This window comes from Microtus oregoni, unplaced genomic scaffold (genome assembly GCF_018167655.1).
Source record: "Microtus oregoni isolate MIOR12 unplaced genomic scaffold, Mior012 000009F_ref0000495, whole genome shotgun sequence".
Taxonomy (NCBI): Eukaryota; Metazoa; Chordata; class Mammalia; order Rodentia; family Cricetidae; genus Microtus; species Microtus oregoni.
The window spans coordinates 46,725,457-46,740,721 of NW_024543068.1; the positions used below are offsets into that span (position 1 = coordinate 46,725,457).

Here is a 15,265-nt window from a genome sequence, read left to right on the forward strand (position 1 = left end):
TGTGTAGCCCTGGCTGTCCTGAAACTCACTCTGTAGATTAGGCTGGCCTCAGACTTAGAGGTACCTTTGCCTCTGCCTCCCAAGTACTGAAATTAGTCTTGCGCCATCACTGCCAGGCAATGAAATACAGTCTTATGTTTCAACTTTGGTAGTGCCAAAGACGGCCATTGGTCACCTATGGGTCAATAATGTGACAGAATGAGACAGATGAGCATGGAACTTTAGCTCACAGTTTTATGGGTGCTGTGGGCAGTTGGATTTTACTTCAGGCCTGACTGAAGATGAAATGCAGCAGCAGAACTCCTGAAAACTGAGTATCATCGTAACGTAGTTACTTAGCCAAGGCTTGGAAGGGATAGGCCTGGGTTATGATAAAGCTGAGCAGAGGTAAGGCAGATGGATGGCCCATTGAGTAGAAGCCCTCGCCATGCAAGCCTGGCAGCCTGAATTTGATTCCTGGAACACATGCTAAAAGCTGAATGTAGTCATGCCCACATCTGTAATTCAGCACTCCTATGGCAATGGGTGATGTGAGATTCCTCTCTGTATGCACTGAATGTGTTTTATTACCTTTGGTTAATAAAGAAGCTGCTTTGGCCTATGGTAGGAAAGAATAGTGCTAGGTGGAGCAAGGGCGGCTAAATTGAATGCAAGGGGAAAGAAGGCAGAGTCAGGAAGACTCAATGTAGCTGCCAAAGGAGAAAGATGCCAGAACCTTACTGGTAGGCCACATAATGATAATACATAGATTAGTAGAAGTGGGTTATTTAAGATGTAAGAGCTATCTAGGAATATGCGTAAGCTATTGGCCAAACAGTGTTGTAATTAATATAGTTTCTATGTGATTATTCAGTCTGGGTGGCCGGAAAATGAACAAGCACTCTCCACTTACAAATGGGAGGCAGAGAAAGGAGGATTTCCTGGAAGTTCCTGGGCTAGCTAGCTAGCTTACCCTACGGAGCTGCAAAAACAAGAGAGAATTGTGTCAAAAACAATAAGGAAAAGTATGACCAAGTCTTGAAAGTTGTCATCTGGCCTCCATACTGATGCCATGATATTAATTTGCCCTTAATACACACATATCATATATATGCACATATTTGCACATGTGTGCAAAACAAATGTATATTTGATATATGCATACATATAAATAGATAGATACACAAACATACACACCTCCCCCCACACAAACCATACACACCCACAAAGGACATAGTGAGATGACTCAGTGGATGAAGGTACTTAGGTCCAAGCCTGATGATTTGAATTTGATCCTCTGAACACACATAACAGAAGGACATTACTAACTCTAGCAAACTGTCCCTCTGACCCCCACATATATTCTGAGCAGGTGCTCATCTTCCCCATGTATGTATCCATACATTTGTACATAAACAAATAAATGTAATTTTTTAAATTAAAAGGCTGATTAATAGCAAAAAATATTTCAGGACACAGGCTGAGCTGCAGGGAAAGAAACTTATATCCTAATACGTTGGAAGCTTTAAAAATATGACTTAGACCACAAATGAACTTTTAAAAGTTTGAAAGCAACTATCACATCTGTACAGAACCTCTTCAAGGGTGTATGATTTGACAGGTAAGACGAGGCAGCGACACAGGTAAAGGTGTTCTTTCACCCTTTCACCTCAGGGCCTTCGACTGTCCTAAGATTACAGCACTTCCCTAACTTTAAAGACCAGGAATCCCAGGATTCCTGTCAGCATACATGTTCAATGGTGGATCCAGAAACCTTAGTTTTTAACATGCTCCAAGGGACATCCATGCAGCTTATGTGCAGACCAAACTTCTAGGAACATGACTGTTGAACCTAAAATATAAGCTAGAGGTTGTGAGTTTTGTGTCTGTTGTAGGGGGAACATCCTCCAATCTCAGATTTCCTATTTAGCAGATGGTTGCATGTTATTCTGGTTAGTTTTTGTTGACTCAGCATGTTAGCATTATCTAGGAGGAGGAACCTCAATTTAAGAAATGCCTTCATTAGATTGCCTTCAGGCAAATCGGTATTTTCTTAGTTAGCAACTGATGTGGTAGGACCCAGGCCACTGTGAGCACTGCTATCCCTGGCCAGTGGTTCTGGCCCTTTAATCTCCACATGGGTGTCCCCCATATTATTTATATGTTTATATACGTGTGTTGTCGGGGTTTCTGTCCCGCCCAGTTCCCAAAATCGTTAAGTCCCAAAGAAATCACACAGAGGTCTACATTATATTATTATATTATTATAATATGTGTATTATACATAAGCTCTGGTGCAAATGAGCACCTGGCTTTGTTAGGTGACCTTGAAAGAGAGTTACTGTATTATGATTCACAAGCAGGTTAGGAGGCAGGAGCCTGAAGCAGACAGGAAGCCTGTGTAGAGGTGGTTTTGTTGTATGAAGAGGAAGAGATCATCTGTGACTTGAACAACAGGACCAGAGCCAGGCACTGCTCTGGATCCTTTCCTACAGGACGTTGTCTTCTGACACCACCTGAGAAGGCCCCGCAAAGAGAGCAAAATGCAACACTTGTGGCTATTCAGAAACCTTCCAGGGACTTCTGATTACCTCCTGAAATTAAGGCCTTTGTGTGTAGAAGAGAAGCGTGTGTGTGTGTGTGTGTGTGTGTGTGTGTGCGCGCGCGCGCGCGCGTGTGTTTATGGAGGTCAGAGATTGATGTTAGGTACCTTCCTCAATCATTTGCACCTGAGTTATTGAGATATAATCATCACACCATATGGACCAGAAAAAAAAAGCTTACCTTGGGTGCAAAAAAAACTGGTTAATGTATTCTAATGTAAATGTAAAAATATAGCAGGTAATAAGATTGAAAACTATGGTAATAATATTTAGTGTATTTTTACATGCACATAATTACACATTTAATGGTAAGAGATTTGTAAGGTTATCAGGAGAGCATACAAAGTCTTATTTAGACACAAATACAATTAAGTTCAATTATAGAGAAAAATAAATATGAATAACAGCAGTTAATGACTTCCATCTGCAAAACAAATTAGCGTAACTTACAGAATGGCAAAATTTTCAGTTCTTAGACTCCCATTTCAGTGACTCAGTGATAGTTGTCTATTCTTTCTGAAGATGTGTGTATGTGATGTGTATGTATGCGTGTATGGAGAAAGTCTGACTTATTGTGTAGCCCAGGTTGGCCTCTGCCTCTGAAATGCTTGTGTTACACACTTTATTTCTTTGATCACTTTGGAACCTTGCTAATTTCTCCATATACTCTGTTAAAGACGACAAGTACTGTGGAAGGGTTACTCAAAGTTCCAGGTGATGAATCTTTTGTTTGCCTCTATACTCATTGATCGTGGTGGTCAGCACTCTGAGAGATGAGGCAGGAAGACTGACAGCCTGGGTTAGGCAATAAGCTCTGGGCCAGCCTGAGCTACATAGTCAGTCTCAAAAACAAAAACCAAACAAACACATGCAAAATATTCCATATTCTATTAAATTAAGTGTAATAAGGATGATATTAAATTTCTTTTGTTCCAGGTAATGGTGGCACACGCCTTTAATCCCAGCCCTCTGGCAGAGGCAGGCAAATCTCAGAGTTTGAGGCCAGCCTGGTCTAAACAATGAGTTCCAGGACAGCCAAGGCTACACAGAGAAATCCTGTCTCAAAAAATGTATATTCATTGATAGTCACTAAAAAACCGACTATCATATAATGAACACTGCCTATATATGAGGTACTGGATATTCCGTTATAAACTCTATGAGTTAGGATTATTATGTCCATTTCTTGATGGGAAGGGTCTGGGCTATATTCTCACAGATCTTAGGAGTTCAAAACTGTCAGACTATATATAACCACATTCTCATACAAGTGCATTGCATTGTCTAGGTGTAGCGACCGCTGCAGGTTAGACTTCCCTGGAGCCAGACTTGCAGAGAATGTTTTGCATATGGGAATTTACTAGTGAGTACTATGGGATTCAGCCCTCATGGGCAAGCCTAGTGGAAGATGTATATATACTACTACAGTATTTCATTTGGATTTTAATAAATAAGGCTTGCCTGAAGATCAGAGAGTAAAACAGCCACACTGATCATCCATACAGGCCAGGCAGTGGTGGTACACATCTTTAATTTCAGTGGCCACACAAGTTTGCCATAGAAACAAGGTGGTAAGTGGTGCACACCTTTAATCCCAGTCCTAGAGAGGAATATTAGACAGGAGGAGACAGCTCTCAGTCTCAGTCTCATTCTGAGATTCCTGGAGGCAGGATCACCATTTCGGACTGAGGTAGATGTAAAAGTCAGTGTCTGGCTGTTTTGCTTTTTTGACCTTCAGGTTGAACCCCCATATCTGTCTCTGGGTTTTTATTTAATTGTCTGACAGTTGACCTGAGGTATTCACAACAAAGGCCTCAACAGATCCTTGAGGTCTCACACACTATATTGAATCAGACAGAGTAAAGGGTCTTGTATCTCCATGTTGCCTAGGGCTTGAATGCGTTCTGATGGCATAGCTTGGCTGAGGTAGCTCTCTTTAGCTGAAGGCTAAGAACAGTCTCCAAAGGGAAAGAGCCAGCTATGAGCCATCAGCTGTTCAACACCCCCAGATGTTGGGAAAAGATGCTGGAGTCCAGGGAATGAGAGGGATTGGGTGGTAACCCAGCTTTGCTACAGTGACTCAGCTTGGCTTCAGGACACCTGCTTAGGGGCTTAAAAGTTACTGATGATATCACTTAGTGTCAAAGGAATCAGCATAAGATTGAGGAAAGAAATTCAGATACTGCTTTGATTGATAAATAGGACAGGAACAGTTTCTCTGTCCTTTCTCAAGTTTCTCTGTCTTCCTCTCCTGGATTCTGTGTCTCTTTGATTGGATTTTTTTCTCTTTTATGTTTTTATGTGACATGCAACATGAACGCAATGACTCTAGATAAAACATGAAAGTGTAGATGGCAAAGAGGGGGACAGAGAAGGAGAAAACTCGAAATATGGAAAGAGGATGGTTATCACATGTCCACATTATCCAGTCAGCAATAATTGCGGTTCTCTATATGGAAGGTGCTGTACTCAGTGAATAAGACCCTGTGTGTGGTTCTGCATCCTCAATCTTTCCTTTCATTTTCTAAGCCATATAAAAAGATACGGTTTCTTCAAGATGACTCTTGCCTCAAACAAATAGTATTAATAACGATAGTGTTGATTGTAAAGGGAAAATTTTATTGTATTTTTCTATTTCTAATAAGAACAATCAAAAGCATCCCAAAGTTTAAAATAAGAATGTGTATTAGTCATTGTTATCTGTTTAGTCATTAGGCAGCAGCTCCGAAAAAGGCAGGAAACCAACAGCTAGCAGGAATGGTTTATTAGGGAATGAATCTAAAATAGATCCCCCGGGGATACTGAATCTAACTTATATGATGGGAAAATGTGAAGAGTCGTTAATTCATATTATGCTGCTTGGCTCTTCTATCATGTGCTGGAAAAACAAAACCTCCAAGCACTGCTCTCAGTTCAGAGTGGCCAGCAAGAGACTAGCGTGGTTGCTGGGGCTCAAATGTTCATAATAAAGCCCAGTGAGGAATAATTTTGAAAGAACCCAAACGCCAAGAGGCAGTGGAGAGTGAAAGCTCCAGGGCTGTAGGGTATTATCTGACCAGACATCCACTGCATTGTCCTCTCTCAAAATGGTGCACGAATCACTGATGTGAGGTCTGTGACCTCTCTGGTGGGATTGAGCTTGGACCGAAAGTCAGCGGCTCAGCGTTTCCTTTCTTCTTTTTAAAACTGCACACAACAGAGGGCAGAGGATGACAAACTTTAACGGTAAAAATTACTCAAGCCTGTTGAAGTGCTGCCCAGTCAGAACGGTCACCCTGTCAACTCACCCATGACTTCCATTTTCCAACAGTTTCCCTCTCAAAATCCTCGTCTTCAGAATCCTATCTTAGGAGGACCATCTTGAAGCCTACTTAGAACTTTCAGTACTTTTAAGTGTCAACTCCAAAATCAACATGAACTCTGCATATTGCTTTCATTGTTTCACACACACACACACACACACACACACACACACACACTGGTGTTTGCAGTACTCACCTGGGATCTAGGCAGAAAGCAATCACCCCAGCCTATGCATTCTGTGCTTCCCTCATCCCAGACATTACCACCACCACCACAAAGGTGAGCTCTATCGTCCCTGTCCCTGTTGATAATGCCATACCATCTTGAGCTCAATCTACATGACTTTCACATCTGTTCTCCCCAGTTCACGCTGCTCTGTGCAATGTAGCCAAGGAACCTTCAGCACAAGCCACTGTTTCCCCACGGCTCCATTTCCCTTCCCACAGCATATGCTGTTTCCACCCAGTTCTGAAGACAAAACCCATAAAGGACCTTGTGTTTCGGAGGGATCAAACTGGCCTGTCCATGACACAGAAAGTGTGAATGAGATGGGAAAAGAGAGAGGAGACAGAATCAAAAGAGAGACTAGAAAGACAAAGTGGAGGAAGCAGGGAGAAATAGCCCCTTGCCTGGCATACAAGAGTGGAAACTCCTTTTCCTCCTGGCAGCTTTGGGGACGAGTGAGTCACTTGTTTCACACACACCCTAATGACTTAGAGCTTACTGTTTTCATAGTCAAGAATGGCCATCCCCTGAAGCGCACAGAGTAACTCCTTGTCTCCACGACCACCTACAGCTTGCATGCAAAAGCCATCGTTCTGAGTCATAGCAGCTCAGCTTTTCCACAAATTCATTTTCTATACATAGAGCCCACAGCAGACTCCAGCATCATTGAACAAGTCAGAAACATCTTCATCTTATAAGCATTAGTTCTGAACACACGAGTGTCTTTTTCCAGCCAGAATTTAGATACACGTGGTTTGATTGTGTCCCCATGTTTCATTTTTTAGTGGTAGAACCAGTACAGAGAAAAAGTCCATATTAAAACTAAAAGGAACCATAAAATCAAAACTATAAGGCATTAACCACAGCCTCAAGTATTAATGTAAAATCTGTTTGGTGAGTCTAGAGCAACAAGCTAGAGTAATTGCCATCAGTGGAAACCAGCCCTTAATCCAATTCCCTGTTTTAATGTGTCTGGAAAATTCACTCTATGCAATTCAAAAAGGTTTGGAATGAGGAAGAGAGAAAAACACAATACTGTAGGAAGGCCAGAGTGTTTCCAGAGATGGAGACTCTGGTACCATCTGCTAGGATTAAGGCAGTTTCCAAATTCTCCTTTAATTTAATTTTCTGTGTTTGAAAATGAAAGTGACAGATGAGCCAATCCTGGAAAGATGATAATGAAGTGAACCATAAAGATACAATAGTAGGGCTGTGCAATTTCCAGTACATCTTAAGAAAATAAGTCATTAAGCTAATTAAGAAGACAATAATTCAATAAAGGTCACTCAAAATAGCACAACTGTAAGTATTATTTGAATTTAGAATTTTTACCCATGCCGTTCCCTCAAAGAAGGCTCCGAGTCGTGAATGGCTACAGTCTAACTGGGGTGGTCATACTCTCAAACACTGAGACCTCTGTTTCGACAGATCCCTCTGCCATGTTCAGGGTAGATGCTAGGAATACTCAGGGGTGGAACTCGTACCACCCAACCGAAGAATTCAAGAAAGGCCCTGGGTCTCCTATAAACAATGTCCAAACACTGCACTCGGCAATGGAAATGAGGAATTGACAGGAAAGCATCATGATTAATACCGAAAAAGAGTCGCGCTTGGCACTTGGCACTAATCGAAATGCAGAATGATACTGAGTTGCAGTGCTCCCAAAATTTAGGGTTTGTGTCATTTGTAAACAATGTTTTAAAGTTCTTTTTCTCAAACTAAAAAGCCTTCCAAGTTGGTCCCGAGGAAACATCCTAGTCTATTGTGCCAAGAAAAAAAGAGCAGTAACTACATATACAAATAATGGTAGGATGGGAATTGGTAAGACTGGGAGCTGTGTCTGAAGTATGTGAAGAAATAATATTGAACACTTATGTACTAATTTAAATTACATTTTTAAACAGAATTGTAGTTATTGCCTGCTTTGGATCCTATTCCTTCTTTTCAGTCTTCATGTTTTGTGGTACTAGAGATTGAATCTACAGTCCCATAGACTCAAGGATAACACTCCACTTCTGAGCTGTGTCCCTGAACAGCAGTTTGGACTGTCTGCAGCTCTAAAGAGTTTAAGGCTAAAGGAGTGGTGGCTAGCCAGAGGGCCTGTAGAACTGTGGTGGAACCCTTGGAGGTGTGGTGTTATAGGAAGAAGTCAAGCCTTTAGGGGCAGGCCCTAGGAGATTACATTGGATTCCCAGACCCTAGCTCCCTCTCTCTGCTTACCAGTCACCCCAGGGAAGGGAAGCAGCTTTGTTCTAGAATTTACTTCCGTCTTAACTGCCTGCCTCACCTCAGACTCAACAACAGCAAAGTCAGGTGACCTTCGACTGAAACCTCTGAAACTTGGACCCAACCAAATCTTTTCTCTGTGTGAACTGGTTTTCTCAGGGTGTTTATTTGTTTGTTTGTTTACAATAGTAACAGAAAACTGACCAGAGATGATCTATAACTTCATTGTTTCTTGACCCAATTTCCCTTTTTATCTCTACCTTATTCTTCCAGCTACCAGGCGAACATTTCTATTTAGATAGCCCTACCCACCTTGAAGCCCTGGTTTCATCAAAAATATTCTACTTTCCCCTGGTATGCCCTGATAGTTTCCATCATGTTTTTAGCCTTCCTAGTCAGAAACTCAAAGGTCTTAAGTCCTGATCTTTCCCCTCCCAAACACAATCAATCATCAAATCTATCATATTCTTGCTTCTTCAAATAGCTCTCTTGTTCTGTTCCTTACTGTTCCTATTAAAATTCTATTTCTCCAAAATATTCCCCACACTATTTGAAAATTCATCCTCCCTTCTTTCATACTTGCTAAATCCCCTTGAGTTCTCGGTGCTCACTCTGGAGTAATACACCTAAGATGCCCACGACTTCCAGCTGACAGCACCTCAGCATCTTGGTGCTTCCCCTCACCAAACACACATGCACCAGAATGTAAGGCTCCACACTGCTGTACAATTTTCTGCTTTCCCATTTGGGTTTTATTGCCCTAGCCTACTGCTCCTGCCTGTGGTACCCTCTCTTCCTCTGCTATTTCTATGGCTCATTTCTGTTCATCTTTCAAAAGCCATTTCAGGGCTCATCTCGTGGAGCCTGCTTGATGAGATACCATCCTCCAGATTTAGGGTATACTAGAAGCTTGCTGCCGTCTTTAATGTACCATCAATATGCTTCTATCCTACGGAAGGAAGTTGGTCATACTGTTTTTCATAGATCTATCACTAACATTTGAGAGACACTGGTTGAGTGCTCAATGACATTGCTTTATGAGAACAAAGCAAGGTTTATTGATATACTCTGGGGGAAAACATATTGAAAGGTTTGAGAGTATTTTGGAAGGTTATAAACAATTGCAAGTAACACTGATTCATATCCTTACTACCTAAAAATATTTGAGTTTACAGTATACTTTTATATAAGCTAAGCTATCTGAGCCTTGGAAGGCCAGACATGGTTTGTATAAAGACTGACAGACCCTAGCTACATAAGAATTCTCAGAAATGTACCAATACTGCTGTGCTTTGCTTGCTTGTTTTTAGGTTGTGTGTGTGTGTGTGTGTGTGTGTGTGTGTGTGTGTGTGTGTGTGTGTATGTGCTTGAGAGGGGTGGAGTTGTTTAATTTTATACAGAGTCTCACTGTGTAGCTCTGGCTGGCCTGGAACTATGTAGACCAGACTTTGTAACTAAAACTTCTCCCCCAAAGACAATCTCTATCTCTTCATTTTCATTCATACAGAGAATTCTCAGGAACAGTTCCCCATTCATTCTCTGAAGAAGCGGATTATGGCAGACAGATCCACTAATCTAACTACTAAAGAGAAAATGTAGTCAACTTCTCTCACCTTCAGAAGATCCGCCGGTCAGAAGCCTCCCAAGGCACCCCTGATTTCTACGCCCTCCTTTGCTCAGGACGATGTCAGCAGCTGAGAGCAGCCTTGGTCAAAGCCTTCAGCAGGCAGAGGTACTGGATGTCACTGGAGAATACCACCAAAATCCCTGAGAAGGAAAAAAAAAACCACAAAGGAATGTAAACTATTGGGAGTCAGTTAATTCTATTAAGCTGAGATTTCCTTTTTATTATTGACCTAAAATCAACAAGGGAATTTAATACATATGAAATTCTATGATTAGTTTCAACCAAACATTATTGCATTTCCAGGCATTAGTAATTCTAAGAACTTTAAGTAATTTAAGGGACAAGGGTAATGAAAAAAGGGTAATTTAATTCCAGTTACATTTCAGTGTGGCAGAGAAATCTGAATTACTTCTAAATAGAAGCAAACAATTGCGCACACTAATCAGAAAAGAAAAAAGAAGAGGACTGTTCTCCTCCAGTACGTTGTGGTATTGAATCATTTCTTACAAAGACATCAACACATTAGAATCTAAGACTGGCTGAGAAGAGCAAACAAAGAAGAACTCAGCATTTGATCAAGGTCGAAGATAACAGAGAGTTTGGTAGGGCCATTCCATTTTAGAGGTGGTTTTGAAAGTGATGGGAAAAGATGGCAAGCGGAAATAAAGGCATTGCTGAACACAATGAAGTAAGGGAAAAAAAAAAAACAGGGAAGGTAGTATGGAACTAAATGGAACAAAACTTTAATTAAATGGAATCCACCAGGCAGGAGCACTTGAATAGTGTGTTTATTTAATTCCTCTCCTCTATCAGAAAGAGTAAAACTCACCCACCAATAGGGTTGTTTAGAAAGCTGATGTTACCAGAACTGCAGCCCCACAGGGAGAAGAACTGGAGCTAGGAATTTCAGACCTTTTCCCACAAATCCTGTGGGGTTGGACTCGCCAAGTGCCCCTCCACCCAACTGCGCTTTAGGTGAATTTGAAGACAATACTGTTGGGGTGAGAAGGCTGGGAAGATGGCTCAGTGGAAAAGCACGCCGGGTGAGCCCCTGAGTTTGAAGACCCAGAACCATGTTATGCTGCCTATAGAGTGTGTCTGTAATCCCAGAACCCCTGCAGTGGCACTGGAGGTGGGGACACAAACCCCACAACCTCTCCAGACAAACCTGGCATGTGTAGCCATAGACAAAAGGCTCCGTCTCAAATAAACTGCAAGGCAGGGGTCTAGAGTTCAGATTGTCCTCTGACGTTGCCATCTCTTGGTCTTTTCTGTGTCAACACATTGAAAAGTAGAAATAGAAACGTCCCCGGTATGTTTGGATTTTGTCTGCATTTGTTAGTCAGAGGGTTAAAGTCTTATGGAGTGATTAGTGAAGGCCGAATACTGAATACTGAGTACTGTTTCAGCTCAGACAAATATCACAGGAGTCGTCACAAAATCTTCCCTACATGACTCAGCCCAGCTGATGCCTGAATTTAAATGTGGCACTGGAGTGTCTGGAATGTCCTCTGTAATAGCCGCTCTGACACTTATCTTCCTTCGACTGAAAGGAGGACGTGGGATGCAGCTTGCTATCTCACCTCACTTATGCTATATGTATCATTCCCTTTCTTGAATGGCATTGCTACTGACCACCACAAAATCTGATGTATAAATAGCACGCACATTAAATTGACTTTGGTTAAGAAGCTAATGCGAAAAAATTACTGTCTCTGAAATCTGGGCATGTTTTTAGTTCCAATGCACTACAATTACCTCCAGGGCTCTTTATAATAGTAACATAAAGGGGTGATTTTTCATTAGACAGTGCTGGAAAGAAACAAAATGATGGTAAGAAAAATAAAAACACGGGTGATGGGAGGCTGGAAGGTCACTGAGTCTAACCATCTCTCCGCCTATGACCCATTCCAGGTTTACGAAGCTCCACATAGAGTTGACTCCCTCTCCTTATACTTGTTCCTCACTGGCTCCAATTCTGCCCCCAGGAGCCAGACTCAGACTCACATTCTAATGTGAACATCCCAATAATAGCCCCCAGGGTGAGCTGTGTCTTTAGCAGAGTCAACCAGTGATGGGGCTTCAGGAGCACTTGTGAGGTGGGGGGATGGCCCAGTAAAGAGCCTCACACAGAAGTCTCTGCCCTAGACAGGTGACAAGAGACCGAGCCACCCAAGCTGAGTTACTCTGGAGGTTGGGTAGTATACTGAGGATACAGGAGACCTATGCAGAAAAAAAGCAGAAAAGACAGATGGGAAATGAGATGCGGACAGTGCCTGAGGTTATCTCAACCTGTCAACTCCCCACCTTCCAGATCTAAGCAGGAACTATGGAATGAGTCCCTCTTGCTGAGGGTGCCCTGGTGATTAATATCTCTCGTATCTTTTCATGGGTCTCTTTGTTAGAATCAAGTTCTTAGGTTTTGTATCCATTTTGCTTGAAGCATTTGACATCCCAACTCTGGTCTTCAGAACAGGTGTTAAGTCCTTCACCATCACATCACCCACAAATGAGAGGAGCACATGGTTAAGAATGGCGTCCATATGACAGTGGTTTAAGATGAATGAATACCAACTGGATAGCAGACAAAGGTATTCTCCTGCATTGGTTCTTACTAAAAATGAATAATTACCAATACTACAAAACCTCCTAGTGTCAGCTGACAGACGAAGGTTTCAGCATTTAACTGGTTAAAGACTGGAAGACCCAGAAAAATGGTATCTGAGCAACTGTAGAGAAAATAAGGCTGTAGCTGAGAAAACTGTCAGCATCCTGGTTATAGAAACCCACTGTGAAGTGGACCAAGAAGTCATATTAGAGAAACATATTGCAGAAACAGAGCCAGGTTCGTTTCAGCCTTCCCTGAGGCGATCATCAAAATGGGAAGAATCTGTCATTTTAGATCATCTGGTATAGCACTGCCAAGGTGCAATTGTGTCCCTAAGATATCAACTGTGTTCGCTAATTTAGCTTGCAGTAAGCCATGTGAGATCTCCCATTACAGTAAAAAGTCCCATGGTCATTTTAAATTCCATGTCTGGTTTTCTCAGCTTTGTCTTCAGCCTCACTGTCGAGCTGGACAGTTCCCAGAGAACTCCAGCCCATTCTTTCTAGTGTGACTGGAAGCCTCTGGCCCTCGCTGGCTGGTTCTCAGTGCTTCGACAGGCCTGCTGGGCCAGCCTATAGTGAAAACACGTGAGGAGGTTAAGGGTGTAAGTCAGTTGGTAAACTGCTTCCCTTAAAAGCACTAGGGTGTGAGATCAACTCCAAAATCTTACTTTAAAAGAAGCTGGGCGTGGTGGCACATGCATGTAGTCTCAGTACTGGGGAGACACAGACAGGTAGATGGCTGGGATTTGCTGGGCAGTCAGACTGGCCCATTTGGAGCATTCCTGGTCTCAATGAAAACTAAAACAAAAACAAAAGTAATGTTTTGTGTCCAAGGCATGACACCTGAGGTTGATCTCTGACCTCTACACGCACCTGCGTGCAAATGTACACCTGCAGTGGCATTTCATTTGTATTTTAATAAGTAAAGCTTGCCTGACGATCAGAGAGTAAGACAGCCCCACTGGCCAGCCTTACAGACCAGGCAGTGGTAACACACACCTTAATCCCAAAAGCCACACTAATTACCGTGGAAACCAGGCAGTACACACCTGTAATCCCAGAACTAGAGAGGATTATAAAACGGGAAGAGACAGCTCTCAGACACAGTCTCATTCTGAGCTTCCTGGAGGCAAGACTGCCCTGTTGGACTGAGGTAGAGGTAAGAGCCAGTGGCTGGCTGCTTTGTTTTTCTGACCTTCATGTTGAACCCAAATTTCTCTCTCTGGGTTTTTATTAATTGTGCTTCATACACCCAACAAGCATAAACATCACACACAGAGAAGCACATCTGTGTGCGCGTGGATTTCACACCATCAGTGCTGATCAGGCAAAGGCCTTCTTCACGTGCCTCTTTTTTTCTCAGCTGTGTTGAACTATTCAATCATTTATACTACCACAATTCCTGCAGATTCACAAGGACAAGGTCCTGCTACAGTCATGAAACATGCTTGCGCAGGAAACAGGATTCAGCAGCTCCTGCTAAAATCAGGCAAAATCAAGAGCACGTTGAGTTTCTATTTTCTGTAGTTATTCTAAATACTGAAAAACAACTGCCCTTCTCTTCAGATTAAAAACAAACAAACATCCCTCCTCTCACTCCTTGCTTCATCCCAGCTCTCAACCCCAGCTGGCAAGCCCTGCTAACAAGTCCCCTGTTGCCAGGGCAACAAGGAGGCTGAAGGCAGACCCACACTTCTCCTTCTGCTCCCCCAGATCCAATACCCCTATTCTCATCCCCAGCTCTGTAGCAGAACACCTGCTGTGGTCTCCCTATCCTCTCTGACCCTATCCCAAAGGAATTGCAAAGATCTTCTTCCCAATCCTCCTTCCACAACTCATCCCAGTATCCCAAACTGGAACACCAGCAGACATTTTTTGTGAGCACACCAGCTGAGCAGGCCAGGGAAAAAGAGATGCTAACTAAAGACCTTCACCATTCCCTCCTCTCCTCCAAGACCAATTCCCTAGTCCCATCCTTTTCTCTGCAACAGAATGTCTGTTGAAGCCTTCCTTCCTCCTCTTCTCACACCTCCTGTGGATCCCAAAGACCTTCCCCTCTTAGCCTCTCTCTCCCCAACTTGGTTTATCCCAGCCCCAATGCCAAACTCCCTGCTAACACAGAACAACCCTGCCAGGGAAATGGGTATGCTGTCTGTAGATTTTCCTTCCTCCTTCTGTTCCCCTAGATCCAACACCCCTGTCTCATCCCCAGCACTCTAGCGGACCCTCTAGGGTGACCTACTTTCATTGTCTCGCCCAGTGCCAAGGAGATGAAATAAACAGATCCTGGTGGGACAGTCCTTTCTCCTGTGAACCCCATCAGACTCCCAGCCTATCCCTATTCCGATTTTCAACCCCCAATACCCAGAAATACATTTTACCTGGAAACCCAAGGGGCCACAACTATCAGGTCCAAAGAAATGTCCCCCCAGGCAACAGAGAGGCATCACACTAACCAAAACTTCAGGGAGGAAACAGAAACCAAGGAACAAAATACACACCCAACAAAAACAAACCCAGAAATCATCCCAATTTCAGATGCAGAGATGCCAGCATAAAAACCCGATCAATACGGCCAGGGCAATATGTCTTCACCAGAGCCCAGTCGTCCTACTACAGTAGACCCTAAATATTTCCACATAGCTGACATACAAGAAAAAGACATCAAAACTACCTGCATGAAAATGATATA

General features: G+C 42.7%; 1 protein-coding gene across 35 annotated transcripts in view; it reads right to left on the reverse strand.

The window, feature by feature from the left end:
• Nucleotides 1-15,265, reverse strand: part of Nrcam (neuronal cell adhesion molecule) — a 265,879-nt gene that overhangs the window by 196,410 nt on the left and 54,204 nt on the right. For all 35 annotated transcript variants that reach the window (XM_041658260.1, XM_041658259.1, XM_041658258.1 and 32 more), the window contains exon 2: nt 9,950-10,103. The gene's annotated coding sequence lies outside the window, so the exon portion shown is untranslated. The remainder of the gene's footprint in view (nt 1-9,949; nt 10,104-15,265) is intronic.